This window comes from Agelaius phoeniceus, chromosome 6 (genome assembly GCF_051311805.1).
Source record: "Agelaius phoeniceus isolate bAgePho1 chromosome 6, bAgePho1.hap1, whole genome shotgun sequence".
Classification (NCBI taxonomy): Eukaryota; Metazoa; Chordata; class Aves; order Passeriformes; family Icteridae; genus Agelaius; species Agelaius phoeniceus.
In genome coordinates this window covers 32,296,695-32,322,863 of record NC_135270.1, presented here as the reverse complement: position 1 = coordinate 32,322,863, position 26,169 = coordinate 32,296,695, and the positions used below count along the sequence as shown (strand labels likewise).

Below are 26,169 nucleotides of genomic sequence, written 5' to 3'. Positions count from 1 at the left end.
GTGCTAGTTAATAAACTTTAGAGTAATTCTTCTATTGCTGCATATTTAATTATTTATGCAAAAATAGGACAGCTTTGACTTGAGAGCTGCTAACAACTTATCCCTGGAATATCTTGCATTTTGTCAGGCCCTGCTTGGATGTCTAAGGTACACGTGAGAAGACTTGACTGTCTTTCCCCATGGTCACGCTATCTAAAATGACCATTTCAGTGCATGCTCCAGGTCACAGTCCCTGTTCTGGGAGGCTATTCCTTCTTTACTATTGCTGTGTGCTTCCATGTAACTATGTTTTAAAACATACAGGTCTCTTAAAGTAAGTTGAGAAAACCATGAAGATTACTCCATGTAAGCTGTCTTTTATCTTTGGACTTAGCAATTATTTAGTCTTATTATCTTTATTTCTTGAACTTTCCTGGACATCATTTTGTCTTTTGTTCAGATAATTTAGGAAAGAGATTTAACAGTATTTTACAAGGATCTATACCCATTCAGAATCCCCTCTGAAATACCTACAACATGTAGTTGTATGTTCTAAGTAGAGTTGTAGTAATGGCATTAACACTGCTAATATCTTTTAGACTTTTTACCTATATGGCTCCTATCATATATTAAAATGCACTTTTAAGAATGTCACATGTATCAACCATATATCTCTTTCAAGGGCTTCAGTTTGCATGCAGCTTTTTTTCTAATATTGTGGTTTTTCTGCTTGCTTAGATAAGAATCATTGACTGCAAAAAAAGTTAGCCAACATGGTGATACAGCCAGTAAAATTGCAGTTTTGATGACAAGTGTATGATATCCTCTAAATTTACCTACAGTCTTGTTAATAGTGCACATGCCACTATATTCTATTTTTATTTAATAAATTTTAAAAAAATCATTTATTAATAAATCAGAAAGGTGCCAATCAACCACACATTCAGAAAGAAGTCACAAACAGTGTATGTAAACATAAGGCCTTTGTAACTCCAGATACTGTAATATCAGCTGCCTGATGTGTTTCTGGCAAGCCAAGGCCAAGTGACAGAGTATAATGAAATGTCAAATTAACCTGTAAGGGTTCCTAAGGACAGAGGATACATTTTATTTAAAGAAAGTAATATTGTACCTCATGCCAAGCTGAAGTAATTTCCTTCCACTTTCTATGCTTCCTGGGTTTCCAGATTTATATTTTTTAACAGCATTTGCCAGAGCTCACCTGAAGAAAGCATTACTCAAAGTCTAAAGGAAATATTTTTGTTCAGAATCCAGACCCATAAAGAAAAACTACTGTATGCTAAAAGAAAAAAAAAAACCCTGTAATTTTACTACTAATTATGCACATAAGTCGAATAAATAGCCCACTGTTGCTGTGTTGAATAGAAAATTCACACATTGCTGCTTACAGCAATGCACTGGGGCTGCTTTCTCTATCACTAACCTAATTGAGAGACTTCTTAGCATGTTGTTTGTCTTTTTTTGGAAACCAAAGTAGATTGTGTGAAACGAAATATACACATGGTCCTATTGACTGGGAGAACTATTAGTTTAAGTGTCCGCTTCAGTCAGTTATTCAAGAACTCAGCTACTTCTTGTTAGGTATAAAGGAGCTTTAGTTTAATTGAATTTACATTTAATATATAATTCACTAGCTGCAGAATTCCGCTAGTTCCACTGATATACTAAATTATTTGAAGGCCAAAAGGCTGAAAGTTTAACCATCAGGAGCTGGACTCACAAGGACATGTATGAGTGTAAATTTAGCATTAAGGTACCTCTTTTAGTTACAAAACTATCAAGCAGCTGCTGCTTAGAATCATAGGAGCATGAATTTCCCCAACAGTTAAGTTTGCACCAGTACAGCACTTCCAGTGGCTACATCTGCTGCGGAGCCCTGTTGGTTCTGTCAGGGCTGGAATACATTCAGGGTACATGGGTCAGGGACTTCAGTCCTTTTGCAGAGGGACTGGTCATCTCGCAGTGACCCTTCCCAGCACAATGGCTTCCCCATGCCACCTGGGGGCACTCGTTTCTTCCACAGCTCCATGCAGAGATTCAGCTTGGGGATATGGATTCTGCCAACTAGTAAGACAAATTTGACTGGTGAGTGACTTGAGTCCTTTATTTCATTTGTGGTGACCTTTTTGCAGTGCAGTGCAATGAAAATTGAACTCAAGAAATAAGGCTGAGATTTTATGAAGTTATCCATCCCTCTCCATGAAAAATGCAGAACATGAATGGAGTCTGATATTCTTGGGAATGTGTGAGAATAACACAACCCCTGTATGACAATAACCAGAGAATTGCTTTTTCCTAATACTAGCCAATTATTTATTTATTTACTTATTATTTAACCTAGGAAAGAACCATGACCACTGTCTTTCCTTCTCTTTCAACTTGGATTTGCTAGCCAAAAAAATCCTCAACTATGTCCTGATTTCCTGATTCATATTTACAGAGAAGTACATGTGCTCTCATCTATCATTTATTTTCTGAGTATGTGATATTATTCAAGAATATTTCACAGCAAATTAGAAATCCAGATGAGTCACTGATTTCAACAGGGACCCATATTTGCCTGTTCTTTGTGTAAGGACATTTTGTACAGATATTGTATTTAGTTTCATTAATTCTTGAGCTGTGGGTTCCTTCTGTTCATTATGTTGAGGACTGTGCAGGTGGATTGCCTGCTGCCTTTGGCTGGGGCTGTGAGGAGCGTGTCAGTGGTGCTGTGGTCACAGGCAGATCAAATTGCCCTGAATCAGTTAATGCTGCTTGTGCCCGACCTCTTGAGTATTTTGAGTGGTCTGTAGTAGTAAAAATGATCTAAATATATACTGCAGGAAATGTTTGAGTTAGTGTTTTGTTTATGAAATTATATGAGTATTGAGTCTCATGATTCTGTTTTGGAAAAAGTATTGCCTTCCAATCACTGAAGATAAATCACAGAGTATGCTCAGATGGAAGACACCCATAAGGACCATTGAGTCCAACTCACAGGATAGCCCAAGTCACACCATGGGCCTGAACATTGTCCAAACACATCTTGAACTCTCTCAGGCTGGTGCTGTGGCCACTTCCCTGTGGAGCCCATTCCAGTGCCCAACAACCCTCTGAGTGAAGAACCTTTTCCTACTATCCATCCTAAACCCCACCATCAAAACTTCAGGCCATTCCCTTGGGTCCTGTCTATGGTTGCCACAGTGAAGGGATCAGTGTCTGCCCCTCCTCTTCTCATGAGGAAGCTGTAGACTGTGATGAGGCCTCCCCTCAATCTCCTCCAGGCTGAACAGGCCAAGTGACCCCAGCCACTCCTCACACAACTTCTCCTCAAGGACCTTCACCATCATTGTGTCCCTTATTTGGATTCTCCATAATAGTTTAATATCTTTCTTATATTGTTGTGACCAAAACTCCAGACAATATTCAAGGTGAGGCTATGTGCTTCAAGTATTTGAGGCTGGCATCTCTCAGTTCTGCATCTTTAATTAAGATAGTCAGAGACAATGAAGTTTGCCCTGAGATTGTTGGTGATATTTTTCCTTCTAGTCATGCCATTCCTATACAGGTGATTTGCATGAGTATTAAAATTTAGATCAGCAAAACAGAAATTATGCTTCTTTCTAGAATCCTCCTAGCAATTTACACTAATTTCTCTTCTGCATGCAAAAATGTTAACCATTTTCAAAAAAGATAGCCTGATCACCAGAGAAACTTTACAAGGTGTGTTCCATGATGAAATAGAGAAATGCATTCATTAGTTTAATTAGATGATAATTTCTGTAAAGAAATCCTGTACCCTTGTTTTGAGACAAGTAACCAAATCGTTGCTGTCACCATGAGTCTCTATTGATAAAAATTAATCTTGATCTGTAGGGAGAAGACCTTGTTAAAGTAGCTAATATAGGAAAAATATTTACTTTGGACATTTTACCAGTCATGACAGTTTTGGTTTTTTTTAAATATGCATAACTTTATCTTACAAATTCTAATAAGTTACATACGGAACGTAGCAAAAGTACAAATGAATGATGCAAAATAATTTAAAATATAAATTAAAAATTATTATTTTGTTCAGAGGTTTCTTTCAAATAGTGAGGGGCTTTCCCTGTATACTGTCCTGAAGCTCCTCACCAGAAGAGGCCATAGGAATAGATACTTCAAAACACCAGCTAAACATGGTGCCCAATTTACATGCCTGGAAATGCAATCTTGCTGAAAGGATGTACCTGTTTCCAGCTAATAAATGATCCTGCCATTTGCATTATTGGTACATCTCTGCTTACTCTTGGGTGATTTTATGTATCATACATTAATGGTAACATATAGTTTGGACTTTTGTCAAAAATACAACTGAGGCTGATGTGCTGCACAGATGGTTTAAACTGCTGAGGTAACTGCTTTTTCATATAAACCTTGTTTTATAAAGCTTTATATATGCACATCTGCTTTGCTTCAGTAATTCTGCTACAGCTGATAAAAGTGATGCTTTTGGAAGATTAAAAATGTTAGAACTTATAATGATTATATAAAGTTATAAATTATAGTAATTGCATAAATCACTAATTAGAGAATCCTGTAAAATCTGCTTGCTCTCATGAGATAGTCTCACTGAAATCAGGGGAAGGTACAGCACAGAAATGGCATCTGTGAACAGTCCTTTATCAGCCTGGCAATAAATTTGCAACACTTGGATTTTACTGCATCTCCATGTCCTGGGTTTGTGATTTATGAAGTAGATTTTCTAGATTTTTAAGGTTGCCCTATGAATTTTGAGATTTTTGGGTTATTGCTTGATGTTTCTTAGGGGAATGTAGAGCCTCTACCTTCAATAGCACAGTTGAAAGTTAACATAGCATGGAGATAATAAACGTTTTTAATGATACATGAGCTAAGTAAAGCTCTCCTCTCACTTCAGATGACAATAATGCAGAAAGGATAATATCTTGCTGGAACTGATTTGCATCCTTGTTTCTTGTTTCAGGGGAGATCAGAGACTAGTGGTCAAAGGCAGGCCAAATCTGAAGGCCTTGTGCAGTTTGAAGGTGCTGTTTGACATCAGTACTTGGGGAGGTGGGATCTGCAGACAGAAAAGATCTATTTTGAACTCGTCCATTGTTGATGTTGCTCAGATAGAAGGACAGGAAAAGAATTAAAGGTTTCAGTGAACTACCTTTTAGTTTCTGCACAATTCCCTTGCTAAATCTCCTCCAGAGTTTGCCTCTGCTTCAATGATATTGGTTTAGCTTCAAGGAGCCCTGATAAAAGGGACTTTTATAATGCACAGAAGACATTTAGATTATATTTAAAATATATTGACTTTGAAAATTAGTTACTTGAAATCTATAAAATAGCCTTATTCTGTCATCACTGAAACTATCCTTCCTAGAGGATAGGAGCTTCCATTCCGGTGGCCAAATTCCCACTGATTTCAGAGCTTGGAATAAGACTTCTAATCCTTATTCTGTTTGTTTTAATACCAAAGTCTTCCTTTATACAGCATTTATTTAATTTCTATATTTATTATAACAACTTCAAGGCAATACTGGAAAAAAAAGAGAATTGAAGCACCTAAATGAGTTCGGAGTCCATTCCCATATTACAAACAGGCTTGAGTTGTTACAAAATGGAGATGCAGCATGTTTTCTTATTATCCTCATTCCATATATTCATGTTACAGGTAATGGATTATTTTGCAGGGTAAAATGCACTTAAGGCTCAGATGAAGCAAAATTATTAAGTTTATTATAAATCAGAAACATTGACTGTGGGCAGTGACTATTTTAGTCTTCCATTTCACTTTGGTTTTGTGGATAAAAAAAGCACTAAATAATTCTGAGATATTTATATTAAAAACATAATAGAAAAAAAGAATATATTGCTCAACATTGTTCATGCAGCTCAAAAAGTAAGATCCTAAGTTGCCTCTTGCCCTGAAAAAAGTTGGGGAAAAAAAAGTCTAACTGTGTATTAATATGAAAGTATTGTGCATGTGCTCAAAAATCACCATAAATTCTTAAGTTATTGCAGGAACTGCAAAGAAGTTTGGACAAATTATAAACAACTTAGGAAGTGATTTGTTCTGGAGACATTGGTTAAAAGGGAATTTCAGTAAAGTGGGAGGATGGAGGTTTACTAAATACACAGACTGTGTACACAAATACATCCCCAAATGTATGACATTGCAGGGGAAGTGATGAGATACTGAAAACTGATGGGTTTTAAACTTCTGCCTTTCCATTCCAGCAATTTTCTTTTCTAAGAGGCATGTTTGCACATCTGGTTGGAGGGGAAAGTTTAGGCTGAAAGGACACCTCTCTAACCGTGACTCAGGAACTAAAACAAGAATACTTTCAAAACATACTGAATAGATTAGCTGTATGTTTTCAGTGCATTTTATTTGTTTTTACAGACAGAGAACAAAAAAACCCTCTTTTACAGGTGAATATTCAGCTCCAGGATTTAAAGACTGCAAGTGTAGAAATATCAAGAAATGGCAAAGTAGTGTATATTGCTGAATTTACTTGTCTTCCTTATCACAGTGGCTGTTTTTCAAGATATCAGACACTGTCCCTGTTACATTTGACACTGTATGCAAGTGCAAAGAATGTTATAGTGGCACTGTGACTCCACCAATTTAATCTCTTATTGTCTTTAAGATACTGCCCCTAAACAGTGTTTTGGAATGTCTTTGTGAAGAAGGATAAAACAATAATGGAGGATAAAACAAAAACAATTTGTTTCCTTTTTATTTACTCTTTCTGTCAAGCAATAACATTTAGTTAATCTACGGTCAAAATATGAATCAAACTAATAACTTTGTTTTGCACAAAATCATAGAAAAAAGAGGGTGGGGAACAGAGAGCGGCCAAAGTGGGCAGAATGCTATGGAAATGCTATGTGATTATTAGGATCTTAAGAGAATTATTAGGATCTTAAGAGATTATTAGGATCTTAAGAGAAGCCAAGGACCATTGTGAGCAGTGAAGAGATGTTTTATACTTTGAGTATATTCTTATGCTCCACCTCACTTCTTTCCTTTATGATTCGTTGCATGTGGACTCATTGCAACTTACATACAGGTTTACTGTAAACAGTTCAGGACATGGAATGTATCTTCCTGTGGGCTCCCTCAGTTAAAATACTTAGAAAAAAGAAGTAAGTTTTGCATACAGAAAAAGGCATATACCTGTATAGAAAGGGGGAAACAGTAAAGCTATACCGATTCAAATTCCTTGCAAGTTCTGTTTCAAACCTGGATTAAAACTCCATGATTCATGGCTTGATAGAAAGTCAGTTGGAGGTGGCCAGCAGGAGAAAATGCAGTGTAATTGTAGTGAGAGAATGCTCCTAGGAAAACCAATAAAACAGTGCAGCTGCTGCACCTTCCCACCCTGTTACTGGAAGGAGTAGGTAATGTAGATGCGGCTTCCCCATTGCCATAGGAATTGAAGGCACATTATTCATCATTCCCAGGTCTGTCATGATATTTCAGGTTTACTATTTTGGCTTAAGAATACCAAGTGGTGGTGTTTGGTTTTGGAAAAGTCAGCATAGTTTTCAATGAATGTCAGAAATTCTTGCTTACCTCTCGGACACTAAATCTTACCCAGGATAATGTGGCCTCCTGTGAGTTAAAGGTTTTGAAAAAACCACATAGTGGTCAGGGTGGTGCTAAAACTGCAGCCTGAATTTAGTCTTTGGTTTTCATTTGTGTCCCTGAACTATGAGGACATTGTTTTCTGTAAACATCAAGAAAGAAAAAAGCCCAAGTTCATTGCTGCAGTTTTACTGGTAGCTTTAGACGTTGCATCCAAGGCATTGTGAAATGCTGCACCATTGAATGCATTGGAATTATTCTAAGAACTGTAAATAGACTTTAACCATTGTAGGTAGGCATCTATTTTGGGGACAAAATATTAGCATTGTATATTTCAACTGTTTAGCAGCCCATTAAACTGCAAGGTAATTATCACCTATTTCCTAATGGACACAGATATTTTTCTTTTTATTATTGGAAGCATTTATTATGTTTAATAGTAGGAACTTCCTCCAGAAGAGGACTCAGATGAAATGATGAATATGTAACTTTAAAACCACCCTTATATTGCACTCTTTGAAACCTGGGGTCATAGTGGGGGTTTTTCCAAACTGTTTACTGTCATGATTTAAATAACTCATAGATGCACTTTAGTAGTAGCCATTTTTATATTGCCAAAGAACAGTTTGTAATTCTCATGAAGTGAGTAATCAAATATGATTTTGTAATAATAATCAACTTTAGCTTGGTTTCTAGTTGTCCATTATTTATTTCTGACATTTAAAACTCAGACTGTTTGGATTGCATATTCATAAAGTTAGGCCTATTTTAGTTTCCCACTCACAGATGGTAGCAAAATTGTCCTGGTATGATCTCTTAACCTCCTGACTCCTGAAAAAAATGGAGTAAACAGTCCCTTAGAGATATTTCACCTCCAGAAAAGGAAGACTTATAGAATCCTCATATTTTTTTTTTCCACAGAAATTGTATATTTCATATGTCTTGACTGGTAATTTCTGACTTGTACCAGAATTAATTCAGATACTTTCCACTTATCTTTAAAAAGAGTATGAGTTATTAATGAAAAGCTTTATGTAGTTTGTAATTTTCTATGAAATAAATCTGTGAAATAATATAGAGTCAACCACTGTATATTGCCAAAAGTCTCACAATCCAGCACTCAACACTTCATACTTACAGAATTCTTCTGTGCTCTGTAGATGACAGTGCCTGAGAGGGTGCATTAGGGGAAACAGAAGGCTCCCTTCCTCATCACTAACGTCTTTGGCTGCAGACACTGCAAGGTAAGGTGTCTTAAAGTGGTGCGAGGCACAGTGTGGCAGTTGTGTATTTTTATGTAAGACTGTTTGTTTTTAAAGCCTGAAGGAAAGGAGATATAGGTTGCCTATATTCCATAAATACAGCTAGGTCCCTGGATAATATAACCTTCTGGTTGTCCAAGAGGAAATTCCATGTAACTTTATGTGATTATTAGACTCTGTCTCTCAGCTTGTTTTCATCTCTGCTGAAAGACTGTTATGAAAATGAAACGTTAAAGAGAAGTTAGGGATCATCCTCAGTGTGCAATGAATGCTTTGCATATCCCCCACTTCCTCCTGAGAAGCTAATGGAAAGTAAAGTTCAGCTTTTCACAGCAGCTGCTTTGCACCTATGGAGGTCAGTTGTGTCTGTATCAGCAACATTTCACTCTACTCCCTGGGTCTGCATGAAATGGTGAGAAGAAGTTGAGAGCTCTAATGGAGATACATGGGGATATAGGTGAAAGACTTCCATTGGACATTATGTTTTTAAGGAAAATTTTGCATGATTCAGCATCAAGCACTCTTTCCTCTAAATAAATATAAACCAATATTCCAGCAGACCACATCAGGAAAAGAATCTACAAGCAAGTTTGCCCTTATACAGAGATAAGTGTGAATATCTTTATCAGTGGGAACAAAGATCTGGTGGCTAGTTTTTGAAAATAAATTGGTCTTGACCTCAATACATTGCCTAAAAGTGAATCTAGAAAAACTGTGTTCATAAACTTCTCCTCCAGGTTTATTTGTAAAACACACAATATTCTTCATGCCTCATTCTGCCCATGGTTTGGGGCTGCAGCTTTTAGCTTGCTGGTTTTATTTTGGAGCAGTTGTCAAGACACTACTTTTAGATTATATATAGAGGTAGGGAGAAATTTTCATCCCACTGAAGTCAAGGGGAGTCTTACCAGAAAGTTGGTGGAGATTTTAAGTGTTTTGACCATCTTAAAATTGTTTCTTAGTGAATGGCAGTAATCAGCCCCATGTTGTGCATCTCTATTTCCACAGAATGACTTGGATGAATATGCAACAAAAATTTTATAGGTACTCTGCATTCAAGTAATTGACACTCCATTTGCTATATCTGCCAGATATTTTAATGTGTATCTATAATGAATTGTTGTTAGCGTTTTTAGTGTGCTTTTTTTTTCAAAATAGTAAGTAAATTGAATTTTTCCTTCCAATATAACATGCAGATTATAGTTTAGATACGGATTACATCATGCAGTAATTGCTCAAACTTTTCAAAGACCTGAACTTATTAAGATGAGTGTAACTCTCCCTTTTACAAGTGAATAATTGGCATATTCAAAAGAATAATATATCCCAGAGCCCTCAACCCCCTGAACAATTAATTATTTTAGCAAAATGTTATATCACATGTTTTAAAAAGCAAGAGCATTAATTCAGGGAAGATCTGGATTTTTCTGAGGAATTTGACTCCTATATGCTATTTAAACGTAGAAAATGTCTCTTCCTTGTGTGTTAGATTTTGCAGCATTAGCCAAGTAATTAAAAAATCAAACAAAAAGTAGGATTTTTACACAGGAAGGATAAACATTGCATCTGTTTGCAAGGAAAAATAGTATTTACTGAAAATACATTTAAATTACATACTACAACAGCTTGTACCTGGAACTTCACTTCAAAACTTGTCTGCACAGAACACATTATACTTAAGCAAGTGACTTGAAATAAATATACTATGGTTAACATTAAACATTTCCATTTGCCAACAGTTACCACATGAAAAACCTGAGATCACGACTGTTTCCCTTGCAATTAGAACAGGACATATACTTGTGATAATTTTGTGGTAACCAATGAGAATGTTCTTTGTTTATGACTTCCACTTGGACGCACATTTTCAAAGAAACAAAACAGAACCAGGAACAGTGCTTGAAATTTGATTGGAATAAAACATCATCCCAAAATTCTAGCCTATACCTTTAGCAGATGGCTCGCAAAAATATTGAGGTGAAGACATTTTTTATCTTTAGTTATTCACTTCAGCTTCTATTTTGCAAAATGAAGAATAATGAAAAGAAATGGGTATAAACAAGGAACTCAAAATCAGAAGGCAAATTTTAAAAATCATTGGTGGAAAAATCAGACACTGTAATCCCAGGAGATACTTCCAGGAGTCATATACACTGTGATTAAACCCCTCCTCGATACAAGTGTGTCAAGTGGGTCCAGCAAAGGAATACTCAATGCCTGCTGAGTGTGCTACCTCTGCTTCACCACCAGGGAGTGACTGTCCCATTGCACTTAAACAGATTTTCAGGTGCTTGTAGCAAAGATTTGTGTCCTTAGTGGCTGCATTTATCATGAGAAACAGTTTTTTTTCTCTGAATTAATTTCTTTGACTCAAAATATTGCTTTAGGCAGTGAGCTGCTCTTTCCAGGTTATGCTTTCGTAAGGAAATGAAAAACAGCTCATGTTGTAATGAAAAGAGGTTTCTGATGTTTTCATCTTCTGGTGTCCCAGAAATAAGTACAGATGAAAAAACAGGAAAAAAATGTTTAGTCCAAGGGGTGAGTAAAGCTTCATTCAATCTCAACCAATTCAACAGTTCCCCATTCTTATTTTGCATGATTTCCAGTGGTTTCAGATTTTTTTAAGTTTTGTTTCCCATCAGTACAAGCTTAAAAGATACCAAATTTTAAGTTCAAGTCATACCAATTACAAGAAATTGTTTTAATTCACAATATTGCTCTGAAACATACCTAAATATCAATTAAAAATGTGTAAAAACCAAAAGATATAATTACATGCTAAATAATTACATCACATGGTAACGTTCATATGGGAAATGGACCTTCAGAAAAAGAGAAGAAATGTGTAGACATAGATTTCTCTTTCAGTCTAAAGGACTTGATCACCACTGAATTTAGTATTACAGTACTGAATCTACCACACAGATCCTGTATACTCAGTTGGATACTGTGCTTCTGTTGAGGGAGTGACACAATTAAATTTATAAAGTGATACTTGTCACACTAGATTCTCCTGTTATTACTAAGACATGTGCTCTGAAGAACCCGAGGCATAACAAGGAGGGGAGCTGAAGCTGTACCAAGTAAGTACATACACCCTCCCAGCACTGTGCTTTGCTTGGGAGTGCTGTCTTGTACTGAACTGTTCCATCAGACATGTTTAGATCTCACCCAAAGGATTTTAAAAATATGTGCCACTCCAGGAAATCTTTATAGCTGCAATAACTTTGAAAGAAGTCTGACAATTTTACTAGCTGATGTTGTGAAGTGTTGGCTCTTGCTAAAGTTCAGTCACTTGGTAGGTGCATAAGAACAGAGGAACAAAGTACACAGAGGAAGGATTAATACCCAGCTATGATTGTCTGTGATTGTCATCTCCTGAGGATGTGCACTGGAGTCTCTATCTTGAGGTGGTTGCAGTTTATTATAGAAACATAAATGAGAATAGCCTGGAAGCCATAGGGGTAAAGTTTCACAATTGGGATTATTTGGCAGAACTCCACTAGATGTAGGACCTTCAGACTTTTGTTCAAACCAATAATGAACTATAACTGCTTTAAAACATCAGATTTATTTTCACCAATAGATTTATTATTCTTGCGTGCTGTAATTTTCTATTTATCTCCCAGCAGGATAAAATATAGGAATGAAATAACCACTCCTTTAACTCTAGTGCCAAGGATTGTAATCTGTACATTCTATAAAGGGGCACCCTGCACCTCTACAGGTTTGCTGAATTATTTTACAGTGTTCATTGCCTTTACTGAAGATTAGTCACATGGGTGTCATTAGTTTCATACAGCTTTCAATTAATCCTGGATGTCCCACCCACATATACTGCTATTCAGAATTTGTATTCCTTTTAGGAAACTCAACACAAAGAGAATTCTTTTGTTTTAAAATCTTGTTTTAACATTAAAAATTAGCTTTGTAAAAATAACATGGAATGATCTCAATCCATGTTTCAGTATCTTGGATACAATGTTTTCTCAGCATATATGTAAGAATCATCATCCCTGAGGCAAGCTGGGTATGGCAAGATTTTCCTTTGGTAATTGCCTGCAGGCCATACTCCAGAGAATATTCCTTGCACACATTACACTTTCATTAGACCAAATATATTTAACTGGGCCTTTGAATGCATTGGAAATGGAATGAAATTAGCCTCTTTGGTACTGTTGCTGAAAGACATCAGAACAATGTGATGTATGAAGACATATAGCAGACTTTTCATTAATCTCTCTCCATCTGTAGAATCCACAGAAAACTCTGTTCCATTTGACATGTCTTCTCAGCATTTTGTTCTGAAAATTTTAAACAAGGTACAAGAAACATTTAAAAGAAGATGGCCTCATTATAATGAACATAAATAAATAAAAATATGTTTGCTCTCTGAATAACCTGTGGAACAGGTGAGATCTACTTTTCTAGTATAGCAGCCATGAGCCCTGTCAAGTTCAACATAACAAAAATATGAAATAATTCAGGTGTCCCATTCATTTCTCATCCTAATATAGCACTAGATTTATTCCTTTCTATGGGCTTGACTTATAAATTTAACCAAAAAAATTACCCTCCAAAAGAACCTCCTTTGCATGATTTCAGATCCACAGATGGATTTCTTTTAATAAATACGACTGGAAAATACATGCTTTGTACTAAAACAGTGTGGAGACATCAGTAGAATATAAAAGAATTCAGAATTTTTAAGAAGTTTGGACTGGCTTGCTAAGTACAAATCTAGTTATGACATCACTGCAGCAATGGAGAACAATCTAGTAATTAAAGAAATATCAAGGGATCTTTAAAAGAATCATTATTTTCTCTATTATTGAAAGTAATTTCAGAGTATTTCTTGAATGGGAAGGGACAAAACTTGGTACTTAGCCCAGAAAAGTGGGCTGCAGAGCAAAAAGTGCTTCAAGATTTTAGTTCTGGTTGTCTGCAATAAGAGGAGATTCCCTCTCTCTGAGCAGCCCTCTGCATCTGAGATCCATGCTCTGGAGAGTAACTCACAGGTATGCCAACAGTTTCTGTGCAGTCCTTGCTGTAAACAGAAACTAAAGTTTAAAGTTTCCACTGCAGCACCTCTAAAGCAGAATAATGTGCCTTTTGGCTGGACATTTCAGGTGTCTGCTCTCCAGCAAAGTCCTGACCAGAATGGCATTGGACCATGATAGTTATCTGACAGGTTGTTGTCTGTAGTCTTTGCATTTTGTGGATGCCTAACACAGTTGCTCTGCCAGCTAATCACCTTCCCTAGAACGTTTCAATTAAGTTTTGTAAAGCCTTTATAAAAATGATAGTTTGCAGAAAATTCAAATGTACCTTCCAAAAGTAAAAGCATTGCAATCAAAATTTTTTGAGCAAATTGTTATCTTTTTTTTTCCTATAAAACTTATTTAAAACCTTACTACCGATGTTTGGTCAGAAAAAATAGCTAACTGTAAAACTATCTTTTCATTTTCAAGGAAGTCTGGTTTTAAATTAAAATGATAAACATACATCTGGGTGTTCACTTAGGAGCAATTTCATGTAACCAGAGTGACTGTTGCCTTGAAAGGCAGCCTGAGAAACATATTTTGTCAAAACTTGTGGTTTGTCTCATGAAGAATACATTAACTTCTTGTTTAAGTTGAAACACACATTTTGAGTCTTTTTCTATTCACATGTTCTGCCTGACTTCCTGAATGTTTCTTTACACACCTTAAATCAGTAGTCGCTTGGTGTGAAACTAAACTGCTGTCCACTGCCTGTGGACTCTGCAATACAACTGGGTATAACCTGAAAAATGTAGTAGCAGCTATGTCCCACTTTTTGCTGTTCAAAGAAAACTTCTAGATTCAGTCATCCTCTCTTTGCCTTTCTGCCTCTAATCATGAGCCACTGGAATAGACTGCTGAGTCCTAGGTAGTGAATCCATTGCACACAGATGGGGCACAGTGCATTCTTTTGGCTTCTCTGGGACCTTTCCTGGAGAGCCAGTGGGAATGGTGTGATCTCTTGTTTGCTTTCATTGTCAGAGTGCTGGCTGATCCAGGTTTGCAGATAAAAGTAAAATTTTTTATTAGATAAAATATTAAAACTGGGTGAAGCAAACAGGCTTTCAAGCACATAAAATCTTCAGGCTAGACAGACACAAGTTTGTCAATATTTTCTAGCTATCTGTCAAAATATATTATCTCTATCTGCTAATTTTGTGTGGACTGGTTGTGGAAGAATTATAAAGATTTCACAGTCACCACTCTTGGAATACCTTGTTTTACCATTTACCTTATATCACAGTGAACTGCAGTCAAGTAAAATGTAAATAAAAGCATTCATTTATAATATCCAAAATTAGCATTGTAATTGTCAATTTTTATAAAAGTATTGAAAAAAGCAAGCCACCAGTCAGTCTCTAGAATTGAAACTGTTCATAGATTATTGGTGATTTAATCCCGATAATATTATTATCAGAACATCAAGGTAAAAGCATCAGGCAATTCAGTTAGCCCATGATGCCAAGTCGTAATCTTTGGGCCAATATATTTCCTACAACATCTTGACTGGCTGACTGCTGTGGTCCAGACTGTGGGCCAAATGTGAAAGCCAGCAATAAGGAGCCTTCATAATGTGTACATGGAAGAAAAAAACAAAATCCAAATCCCCCCAAAATCAAATGTAAATGAAAATAGAATATACAATCCTTTCTCAACCTTCGCTGAACTTATATTTTGGCCCTCAAGTCATACTACCAGTAAATGTTAAAGAAAATATGTTGTCTCGTAGCAATGTCTGACCTCTCTTAACCTGGTCACTGTTTTGTTCTCACACTCTTGTTCTCACATATGCCAGTCTGTGCAGCCCAGAGCAGATTAGCAGGGGCTTGTGTAATAAAGGACTAGTACATAGATTTCAAGGATTCCACCACTGCCAATTCACTGAATGTAATGCTGAAAGCATATATAATTAATTTAACCTATTAGATTTAAAAAAATATTTTTATATAGTACATATGACCTGGCAATTATTTCTGTGTACTGCAGCAGTAAGATATCTCCTCCCTAGACATAATGGTTCAGTAGAGGGTAAACAGTTAATTTAAGAATAACCCCCTGCGCCAATACAGAAAGCTGGAAAGCAGCACTATGGTGAAGGACCTGGAGGTGCTGGGGGACAAGCTGGTGGACAATAAGCAAACCTTCAGTTAGAGACTAATAAGTTACTATCTTATATAGAATATTTTTAAGTACTTGGTGTTTACAACATAGTACTTGTATATATTTATGTAATAGAGTTTTTTTAGGGAGCTCTATGCACCTTATGGCAGGCACTGTTGTAGGTAGATATGGTAGAATTAAAAAGTAAATGTCCTTTTTTCAAAACACAATAACAGCTTCAGATTTCAGGAGTATGGGCATCATGCTCAGAAATTTTAAGGATCATCCTAAACAAAACTTTTGTTAAACTATAGGGCTCATCAAGACCTATTAGTTTGAAGCCAATTGCAAGTTGAATTGGTTCTTTCAGTTTTTACTTTAGTAAAAAGTAAAGAACAATTGTAGTTTTTTGATTGATTTTTAGCTTAGGATTTCTACTTCTCACTTCCCATCTGCATCTCTTACAGTACAGTGAGGCACAAAGACTTACAGTGGGTTGTACAAGCCACCATGGCACTTTGACATCTATGGGTATCCATAGGTGTTCTTTGCCCTGTATCTTAGTTAAAAAGAGGAAGGATGTGATTTCGTTGTAGCTGAGCAGGAACTATCTATGCTAAAACTCCTTTATTTAATCCAGCCACAAAAGGACTCAGAGGAGATACATTTTTTAGAACTCAAAGTGCTTTAACAGTGTGGACTGCAAATTGTCAAAACCACTCCTAAGTATGTGTTTTCCATTCTTGTTCTTACTAATTGCACCTTTAAAATTATAGTGGTGGGATTCAGCAATGTACTTCTTCATCTGTAAATCTGTGGCATTTTGAGTGGCTGAAATAATTGCCATTCAAAAATCACTTGAAATGTTAGGTTACTGCAAAAGACTTCATCTTAAAAAGTTTTAAAGCAAGAAAAATAATATCACCTCATAGCAATAATTCATCTTTTAAAATGCAAGACATTTCAAGTCATTGAGCACACAAAATTATTATCTTTAACTATTTTAACTAGTCATTCCTTCCTGCCTTCTTTACTTCCTTTCTCATATTTTGGAAACCAACTAACATTCTTCCTTAAAAAATTACCTAAAAACTGTTCTTGGCTAGCCATTATGTGTGCCGAGGTTTTGATACTGAGAGCATGTTAATGGCCAAATTATAAGCCCTTGAGAATTAGAATTCAGAAGACAAACATTAACAGACCCTTAACTACAGTAGCACAAACCAAGATGCTATAAATTACAGGGTGGTAGTGTTAAAAGCACTGGCTTCCTGGTGTCTGGCACCCAAAACCTTTTCATTTGCTTGTATATCAGGCTGTGGAGAGGTTGCCACTTGCCATTTGGCCAGTATTCAGCTGGCAGAGATATTTGTTTAATGTTCAGGCCAATCAATGGCTCAGGCCTGCAACTAAATATTTTGTTGTTATGCCATCAGAAATATTTACCCTTCTGTGTTTTTTTCTTATTCCTTCACTCGTTCACTCTTCTACCTTTCTATGTGACATAGGACTTGCCAGTTTTTGCAATTCTGGCCCAGTATCTTAATGAGCTAATTTCCATCTTTACAAGTGAATTTACAGCCAGGATAGTTCAAGGATTTCTCATGGATTATGGGCAGTACGTGGCATGGGCATTTGTTGTGTTTGATGCCAGAGTATCCTTTGCATGGGCATTTGCTGTGTTTGATGCCAGAGTCACAGAGAAATTTAAACACGGGTATCTCAGAAACTTTGTATTTATTGCTTTCATTAAGATGAAATTGCCAGGAATTTATGTTTCCTCTGTTGACCAATAGCTACAATATGGCGCAATTCTCAGACCGTGCCTTGTACATCTGTGACATAGTACAGGAAGTTTAGCATCTCTGTTGCCACATGCTGCTGCTGACTGTGGGAGCAGCAAAGCTTTGGGATACAGTCAGCCAATCCAAATAGGAGGCCTTTAGCATGTTCTTTCCCAGGGGTCTTCCCTCTATGCTTAGCTCTTCCTTAGGTGAACTTTCATATATGTGGAAGGATTGTCTGCATGCTGAACTGAAATTTATCACACTTAGTATGGTTGTTTCCTGGTCTGATATAATTTTGTTGCTTATCATTAAGGGACACTTCAAATTTGTTGAACTAACCAGAGAAAAAGTATTAAAGGAAATGATAGAATGAGTCAGAACTTCTTCAGTGTTGCTCTTGTATTTTTTCCTTCAATTGTGTCTTCTGGAGCTCACCTGGACTCCATCCATATAAACAGCAGTCTGATGAAAAAGCTCTGTTCCAGAAATAGCCTGTGCCCTTAATTCAAGGGCTGGTATAGGCACAGAGAATTAAGTGTGATTAGCATTCTATGCAGTTCCATGGGATGCTGTACAAGTAGTAGGTCATATCTAATGCCTCACTCCAACACATGGTGGATTGCTTCTTATTGTTTCATTTGGTTTTGTTTGCTTGGTATGGTCTCTTCTGTTATCAAAATTACTGAGGTGCTGAACTAAATCCCTTGTCTTTCATTAGGAAAAGCTTAAAGCTGAGGCTTTGTATGAGAATAATGTGGGAACATACTCCACACCTTTATGGGCAGGGATTATCAGCTATTGTTCTATTCATTATTTGTATTATGTGGCATTCTTGGCATGTGGATATACAATGAGGTAAACAGCCATGAGGAATGGTAGCATTTCATAATTAACCTTGTACCTGAAAAATTCATATGTATATTCAGAGGGCAAGTAATCACTGTTACTTGATGAAATAAAGCAAACAAATTTAGACTGCTTATGAGGAAAACATTACTTAATTGCAGCAATATATTAGACTGTGGGACAGCTTCCCAAGGGGAAAACAGGAAGCAGTCTGAGTAATTTAGAAAGAACACTCATAAAGCTCTGGAAAATATAATGTAGAAATAAGAATATTTTGGCAGAAGATGGAGCATATGCTTAACACATCCTTCTCTTCTTGACTATGTTTTTGTAATTTTGAGCCAGATTATAAACCTGAAAGTGAATGTCTTTCAGTCACTAAGACCTGCAAATTTGATCTCAGTGTGATTCCAGTTTAGAACTGGACTCTGACATTAGAAAGCTCTAAGGCAGAATTTTGTAACAGGAAAGCCCAGAGTCAAGGTTATTTCTTAATTTGAAAAAAATGAACAGGTTCTTTTCTGGTATAGGCATATTTTGCAAATATCTAAGAATCTGAACTGAGTCAAAAGTGGTTTGGGGGTAAAGTTGGAATGTTATGAATTTAGGTGAAAATTTGCCATACTCAAATAAAACGTACTTTGACATTGCACTTCAATTTTGCTAAAAGTCAAGCCAAGGGAGTAAAAATATTTATGGTCCAAAAATAGAACATACACAAAAAATGTAGAAAAGCTAATATACTGAATTTTTTTCAGATGTATCCAATAGTTGTATATAAACAGTACTATGGTTCCTTTGTACCAGTAATTACAGATACAGTGGTCAGAAAAATTTAGAGAGCTGAAACAATGCAAAACTCAAGCAGAGTTCATAAAAAGCCCTGACATCTTGATTACTGCAATGTTTTCATTCATCTATGAGTGGGGGTTTGTTTTGGTTTGTTTTTTTGTTTTGTTTTCTTTTGTGGGGTTTTTGTGGTTTTGTTTTGTTTTTTGGGGTCTTTTTGTTTGTTTGGTTGGTTTTTTTTTGGTTGGTTGGTTGGTTAGGTTTTTTTACAACAGTGACCAAAAAAAATAAAATAGATAATAACTGACACTGGTTAAAACTCAGAACTTCAGAAATACCAGAAAGGATTCTTTCCATCAAATTTCCCCTCAGCACTTTAGAAAACAAAAATTGTCCCCATGCTTTACTGTTGGTACAGGATTACAAATCATTCTGCAAACTCCAGAAGTGAGCTGAAATGATGACTTCTACTAAAGCTTTACAGTTTAATTTAGCTATTAACTGAAGAAAAGTCAACATAAAAATAAGGCTAGGGATAGGCAGAGAGAAAAAATGAGAAAGACCTGTTTGTCTTGTTTCTTGTGACAGACTTGGTATATGTTTTCTTTTTAAATCTACAGGCATTATGTAGCCATAATTATAGAGGTGGACTTTTTTATCATTATTTCTTAGTTAAAACTGTAAAAAAGACCAGCTAAAATATGCAGAATTTTTTTGCTTTTCTTTTAAAAATGAGAAGGTATTTGCCCCCTAAATTTGCAAATAATCCCTATGTTATAGTTTAAATTGATTTGTTTTCAGATTTTTCTCAAGGGCTACCTGTTTCTAGGAACAAAATATTTTGAAAATTATTAACTATTCTCCAAAATACTTCTGAACTTTTTTGCTTTAATACTGAACCTCTGATCTGTCTATCATTAAGTAGTGGTGATAACATCTGCAATAGAGCATAGGTTCATTTAAAGTTACAAAAGACTTTGTGTTTCCATTTCTTTTTCCTTTTCATTAAGGTATATAAAATTACAGTAAGCCAATTTGATGACTACACTTTGCTATAAAGATGGAGCATTTTGCTACAAACAAGAAAACCATTTTAGTATTGTGACAAATGAAAGGAGTGACAGTATCTAGGGAAAACAGAAAAAAAAATTTAATAAGAATTCTATTGTGGTCCATATTTTAAATTTACTTGGAAATACTGAGCACCATCTCAAAATAGAAGTGTTAACATGCATTGCGTGTTGTTTACAATTCTTGACTAACAGAGAGACTGGAAGCTCAGGAAATCTCAAGTTATGACACTGATTCCTTTCTGATCCATTCTATTTCTGCCACTCACAATTTAATCACGTCAGAGTAACATCTATTAAAAACAAAGATGAGTGAAACAAATTGCAAAAATAACTTTAGCTCTGAACAGAAGGTAGGGACATACACAACTATGAAGAGAACACTCAAAAAGCTAAACAGAACACTATTGCTATAAGATTGAAAACAAATGCTTTCAGCAACTTGTCCTGGGCAGGGCTGAATATTCTGCACAGATTTCTTTAATTTCCCCTTTGCTGTTGGGCTTCTTTTTGCTGTCCAACATCTTACCTAATAATGAGAAAACAAATAGCAGCCCTCAAGAAAATATGATCACATGAACCCTCATGGCTGTATATGAATTTAAAAAACCAAACTCAGTCTTTCTCATGCATGCAAATAAATAATTGATTTCCTGACATCAGTTAGTCTAGGAAACTGTGGTCAGCCCTCCCTCTTTTACTGCAGGCAGGGTAGAGTCCTAGTTTTGCCAGCTGGTCTCTCTGTAACAGTAACAGTTACTGAAGTAGAAATTAGCTGGATTTTCAACCTGTGATCCTAAAGTTAAATACTTATTATATGAATAGTAGTAGTAGTAGTAATTTTAAAAGTCACTGCTCCTGATATGGAAGAGAATAATAAAAGACTGAGACCAGGATGTAACTTTTCTACTCAAATATTACAAATTGTCTGTTGATGTGTGTGGCTAGCACCAGTGGCGCACAAGTCTCCTTTGGTTTTGGATTTCAAAGTTTCTGGAATTATAGGAGACCAAGAAAATGTGCATTAAACAGCGTGGCAGTAAAACTGTACATCAAACAGCTGAAGAAGAAGTTTTGTTGCATGTGGTTTGTCATCTCCCTTTCAGATCTCTGCAGGAATATTTCAAGAAAAGCATTGTAAATGTTAATTTTATTCTTTCAATTTCAGTTAGTATCAGATCTAATAGGAGCCTAAGATGTTGCATAAACCAAAAATGTCTGAACCATGGAGAAAAAGAATCAGTGTTCAGGATATATGAGCGTAAGTGCTGTTGGGGAAGTTTTCAGAGAGTATTTATCAAATCTTATGCACATATGTGCCCAGTCCTGATGTCTACTGAACATGTTCTGATAGAATATTTATCAAAATTGGCACTATGATTGTATAAGTATGAAAGTCCCTCTTTTTAGAGAACTAATAATGTTTTAATTGCTTCATAGACTTATATAGAAAAAAGATCTTCTGTCACAAACGATTTACGATTCCAACAGGAAAAAATGCAATTCAGTTTTTTACACCAGCTGGATTGACCATTCTGAGGTGTTGGTCAGAAAGCAAAGCATTTTTCTTCAATAATGGCATGTAAGCACCTGGCTAACTCTAAACCTCACAATTAGTAATGTCTTTACGTATTCTGCTGAATACTAACACTTGAGTGCTTTACTGAAGTAGACCTTCAGATTCAACTGAATCAGAATTATTTTGTTGGTATCTCATGCATAAAAAAGAGTTAAAGAATCTGATTTTGGGGAAAAAATGGCCTAGATGCCGGATTTTGAAATGAAAAGTAATGTACTTTCACACCTTTGTGGAGTTCTCTGAAATTTAGTTTTTAAAGCAAGGTATTTGCATTTAAAAATATTTTTTATTTAGATATTTAAAATAAATCCCCAAAGAGCTGAGTCTGCATATAGAAATTCTGTTTGAAATACATTCATATTTCTATGTATGATTGCCATTTGAAAGAAGAGCAGGCATTAGGAATAAAATTCTCTTACTGCCAAAAGCTAAGTCTGTTAGAGCCATCATTTGGTCCACCAGAAATGCCCTGCTGCAAACAGGGCTACTTTGTGTCTGAGGAATAGGAAATGGCCATGCTGAAAAAGTCAGCAGCTCCTCAACAGCCTTTTCTCTGTACACTGCTGCCTAAACAAGGAAAATAACCACCAACATTTACAACAAAGAGGCTTTGGAGGAATGTAACAACGGCTAGTCCAAAGTCAGCAAAAAAAGGACACATGAAAGACAACTTCCAATATGTTATTTATAAATGATCAGGTAGACTGACAGACTACTTTACAATTTCAAGTATCTTGCTTGAACTTTGTTCAGGCAATGAAAATAACAAGCAGATTAAGTACTTGTTCAATGAGTGGACAATATAGGACAATGACAACTATTCATGTATTGTAGCCAGACATTCCCCCAAGACAAGTCCAGTTCCTGTTCTGCAAGGAACAGAATTTTGTTCCTTAATACAAAATGAAAAGAAGATTTTACACTCAAGAAGACAGACTAAGAAAAATAAGTAGTCATTATGTATGGTAGTCAGTATTGTGGAAGCATCTCTGAAATTTCCTTTAGGGTATATAATGTCATTATAATTATTCTGGGAGACATAGAATGGAAACGTATTGGTATTCCAAGGGTTGTCTCTAGAGGACTGCATGTATGAAGACATGACCTTGCTACCTGATCAAATCCTGGTCAAGTCATTCTTGAACGTGTTTTTGGCTGAATGCAGCTAAAACAGTTTCTGAACCATAACTGCTAAGAGATACATCCATCTGCTGAATAAAAGGAACAAAAATGGAGGGAATTAAGTGTTTCAATCCCTTCTGAGGTGGTCTGTGCATCCTTCAAACAGTAAATTGGCACCAGGAAAGGACTTTTCAAACCTTGACTTTCAGACATATTTGTCATGCCAATGTTAAACACAGTGTAGAATTTGGAAAGATGTGGAAAAAAAGCCCTATGATATAGTTGCTATATTATAACACTGAGTTTCTAAAACACAGCAGTATGTTTTTTTTCTGTGGCACAGCTAGCCAAGAGTCTCACTGCCAGGTTTCCATGATCTCCCAGGGTAAAATGGCAATCATTTAAGAGTGAGTCCTCCATTCTGTAACTAATAAGGACCCACAGAACGCAGAGGGAGGGTAGATCTACAAAATTCACTTATGGAGGAAAATGGGGAAAGTTCTGTACACTCCAGCTTAGAGAGCAAACCTACTAAACTGGCTCTTTGTTTGGTTTTGACACAGTGCCTACTAGCATAGCGGTACAGCCTGAAGGAATGTTTTTGCTATCATATGCATAAAAACATCCAACCAAGAATATAATGAATGCATGCCATTTATACATAATACACACATTTGTGTATATATGAGGGTATATCCTATTTTTGTGACCAATTCACAGTCATGAATGCATACATGTGTGCAAGCATATGTGCAATTTTGATTTTCTGTTTCTGAAAAAGCCACTGTAGGAGAATTTTATTAACAGATACTAATATGTGGGCCTCTCAGATGTTTCATACAAGTGTTTCACTTCACTTGTACTCAGTGGGACATTCAGAATATAGGAATCTGACATAGCTCTTCACACATATACATGTAGATGCATTGAGCTTTCTAGGACAATATTCCTTTTTTTTATTTGAAAATTTCATTCTGCCTACTTATTTTGTTCAGTTTAGTGTCACAAAATTGTGTGGTAATGATCAGGAACTCTGAGTGTTAGGGTCTTAATCCATGAAACACTTAGTTTGTTCCTTCCATTTTCCCTAAGTGAAATTTTTAGTTGTTCAGTTGTGAAAGGGGAAGGAGAAATGGTAGGACTCAGATGAAAAATAAGTTCTGAACAATTTGCTCCATGATTCAGATGAATGGTATGAGGAGTAATCAAGAGCCAGTACCAGCAGAAGAAACAAGCACCTCCATTGGACATTAAGATGCACAATATGTCTGGGAAAAGACTGATATTGCTGCACTCTTTCTGTTAATTATACTTAAATTTCCAATTTTTGGCTTGATACTTTTCCTGCTCATTGATTTTATCAAGAAGAAGTAATACCTTTAAGTGGGATCAAAAACTAATTGAGAACTACATGAACAATTTGGGTATAACCAAGATACATAGACAATAAACATATTAATTCATCTATGAATCACTGTAATGGTGAGCTACTTTGAACACTACAGATTCAAAATCCCAGGCAAAGGAGTGAGAGTTACTATTAAAATCATAATTGAACAATCAAGCAATGCAAGAAAGAGAGTATCACACTTCACAGTATAGTTTAATGGAAGAATACATTTGACCATACCAATTTATGGACAACTCCTCCTTCTTAGCAGTTTTCCTTTTCTACACAATCCATGTAACAGGACCATTTTCTTACGATGAAAATTTTTGCATGTTTATATTTTTAGTTACAAAATATGGAATTCTATCTATTATCATGTTCCTGTAATAGTTTTCTTAGAAATTTTAGTATTCTGACCTAAGAATACTTTGACTTTTCTTAAAATTAAAAACTTAGTGAAATATAAGAGAGAGGTCCATATGTATTGTCCAAAATCAGGAAACATTTTCCAGTTTGAATGAGTGAAGTGAAAAGTAATCTTCCTTCCCTAGTAAATCAGTCTAACTCTGTTTATGAGATCTGAAGGGCTGATTCAAGATGAGAAATCCTTGTATTTCAAATAGAGTGAATAAATGGCATGAAACTGATGATAAATCTCAAAGTGTGAGGTATAAACCCAGATTATTGTGATCCCATGACAATGATGGAGAAGAGACATCCAGAAAAACATAGGTGATGAAGGAAGAAATGCTGTCAAATAACTCAGACCCAAACTACTGTCATTTATAGGTGAAAAAAGTGGTTAGGCTTTTGGGTCCTTCCTGTCATGGAAGCAACAAGTCCCCTTGTAGACATGGCCCAGTAAAACAGAGGAGATGGAAAACTGACGATCTGTCCCTTGTGGCTTCAAAAGAATCCAAGGAATGTTTGGTAGCAGCACAGTGTTTAATCCTTGTTTGCCTTCAAAATTCCAGTTCTGGTCATTGCATTTAGCCCAACTAAATTACTTACATGTTTTCAATTGGCAAAAGTTATTCTTCACTTCCTTTTAATTTAATTACAGAAGTTCTCTGTTGTGGAAAACCTATTTGGGAGGGTCTTTTTGTGCCAAAAGTGGCAGTATTTCAGGTGAAACTGAATTTCATCACTTCAGAATACTTCTGAATCTTTGTGAATTACAGCCCCACACAGACATAGCAATAAAAGAAAAATAAACTAATTTAAAATTAATGTTGACTGCATTTTGAGTGCTCAAAAAAGGCACAGCTATAGCTATCTTTTTATTATCTAGCAATTTCTGAAGAACCTATTACATATTTAATTCTAATATTCAGTTATTTTTTTCATTAAGTTCATTGCTGTTAATGTCTTTGGATCATATACCTCAGAATTCTGTTGTGGTTTTATTTCCTTCCATTGACCATTCATTTTCAGAGTCACATATCCAGCTATTCCTGTGGTGGCCACACCTCAGGTATTAATACTCAACTTCTTAGTATGACATTGGCAGAATGGCATTTTTAAATTGATATTATGAATATGGAAAATGTATGCAGTGCTGAAGTCTATTAGCAGCACAGACAAAAGCCTTGTTTGAATC

At 35.9% G+C, this 26,169-nt stretch overlaps 1 long non-coding RNA gene across 1 annotated transcript in view; it reads left to right on the top strand.

Moving 5' to 3' along the window:
- Window positions 1–26,169, top strand: part of LOC143694364 (uncharacterized) — a 147,590-nt gene that overhangs the window by 33,831 nt on the left and 87,590 nt on the right. The window contains exon 2 of the long non-coding RNA XR_013182808.1: window positions 8,743–8,826. This is a non-coding gene — a long non-coding RNA (uncharacterized LOC143694364). The remainder of the gene's footprint in view (window positions 1–8,742; window positions 8,827–26,169) is intronic.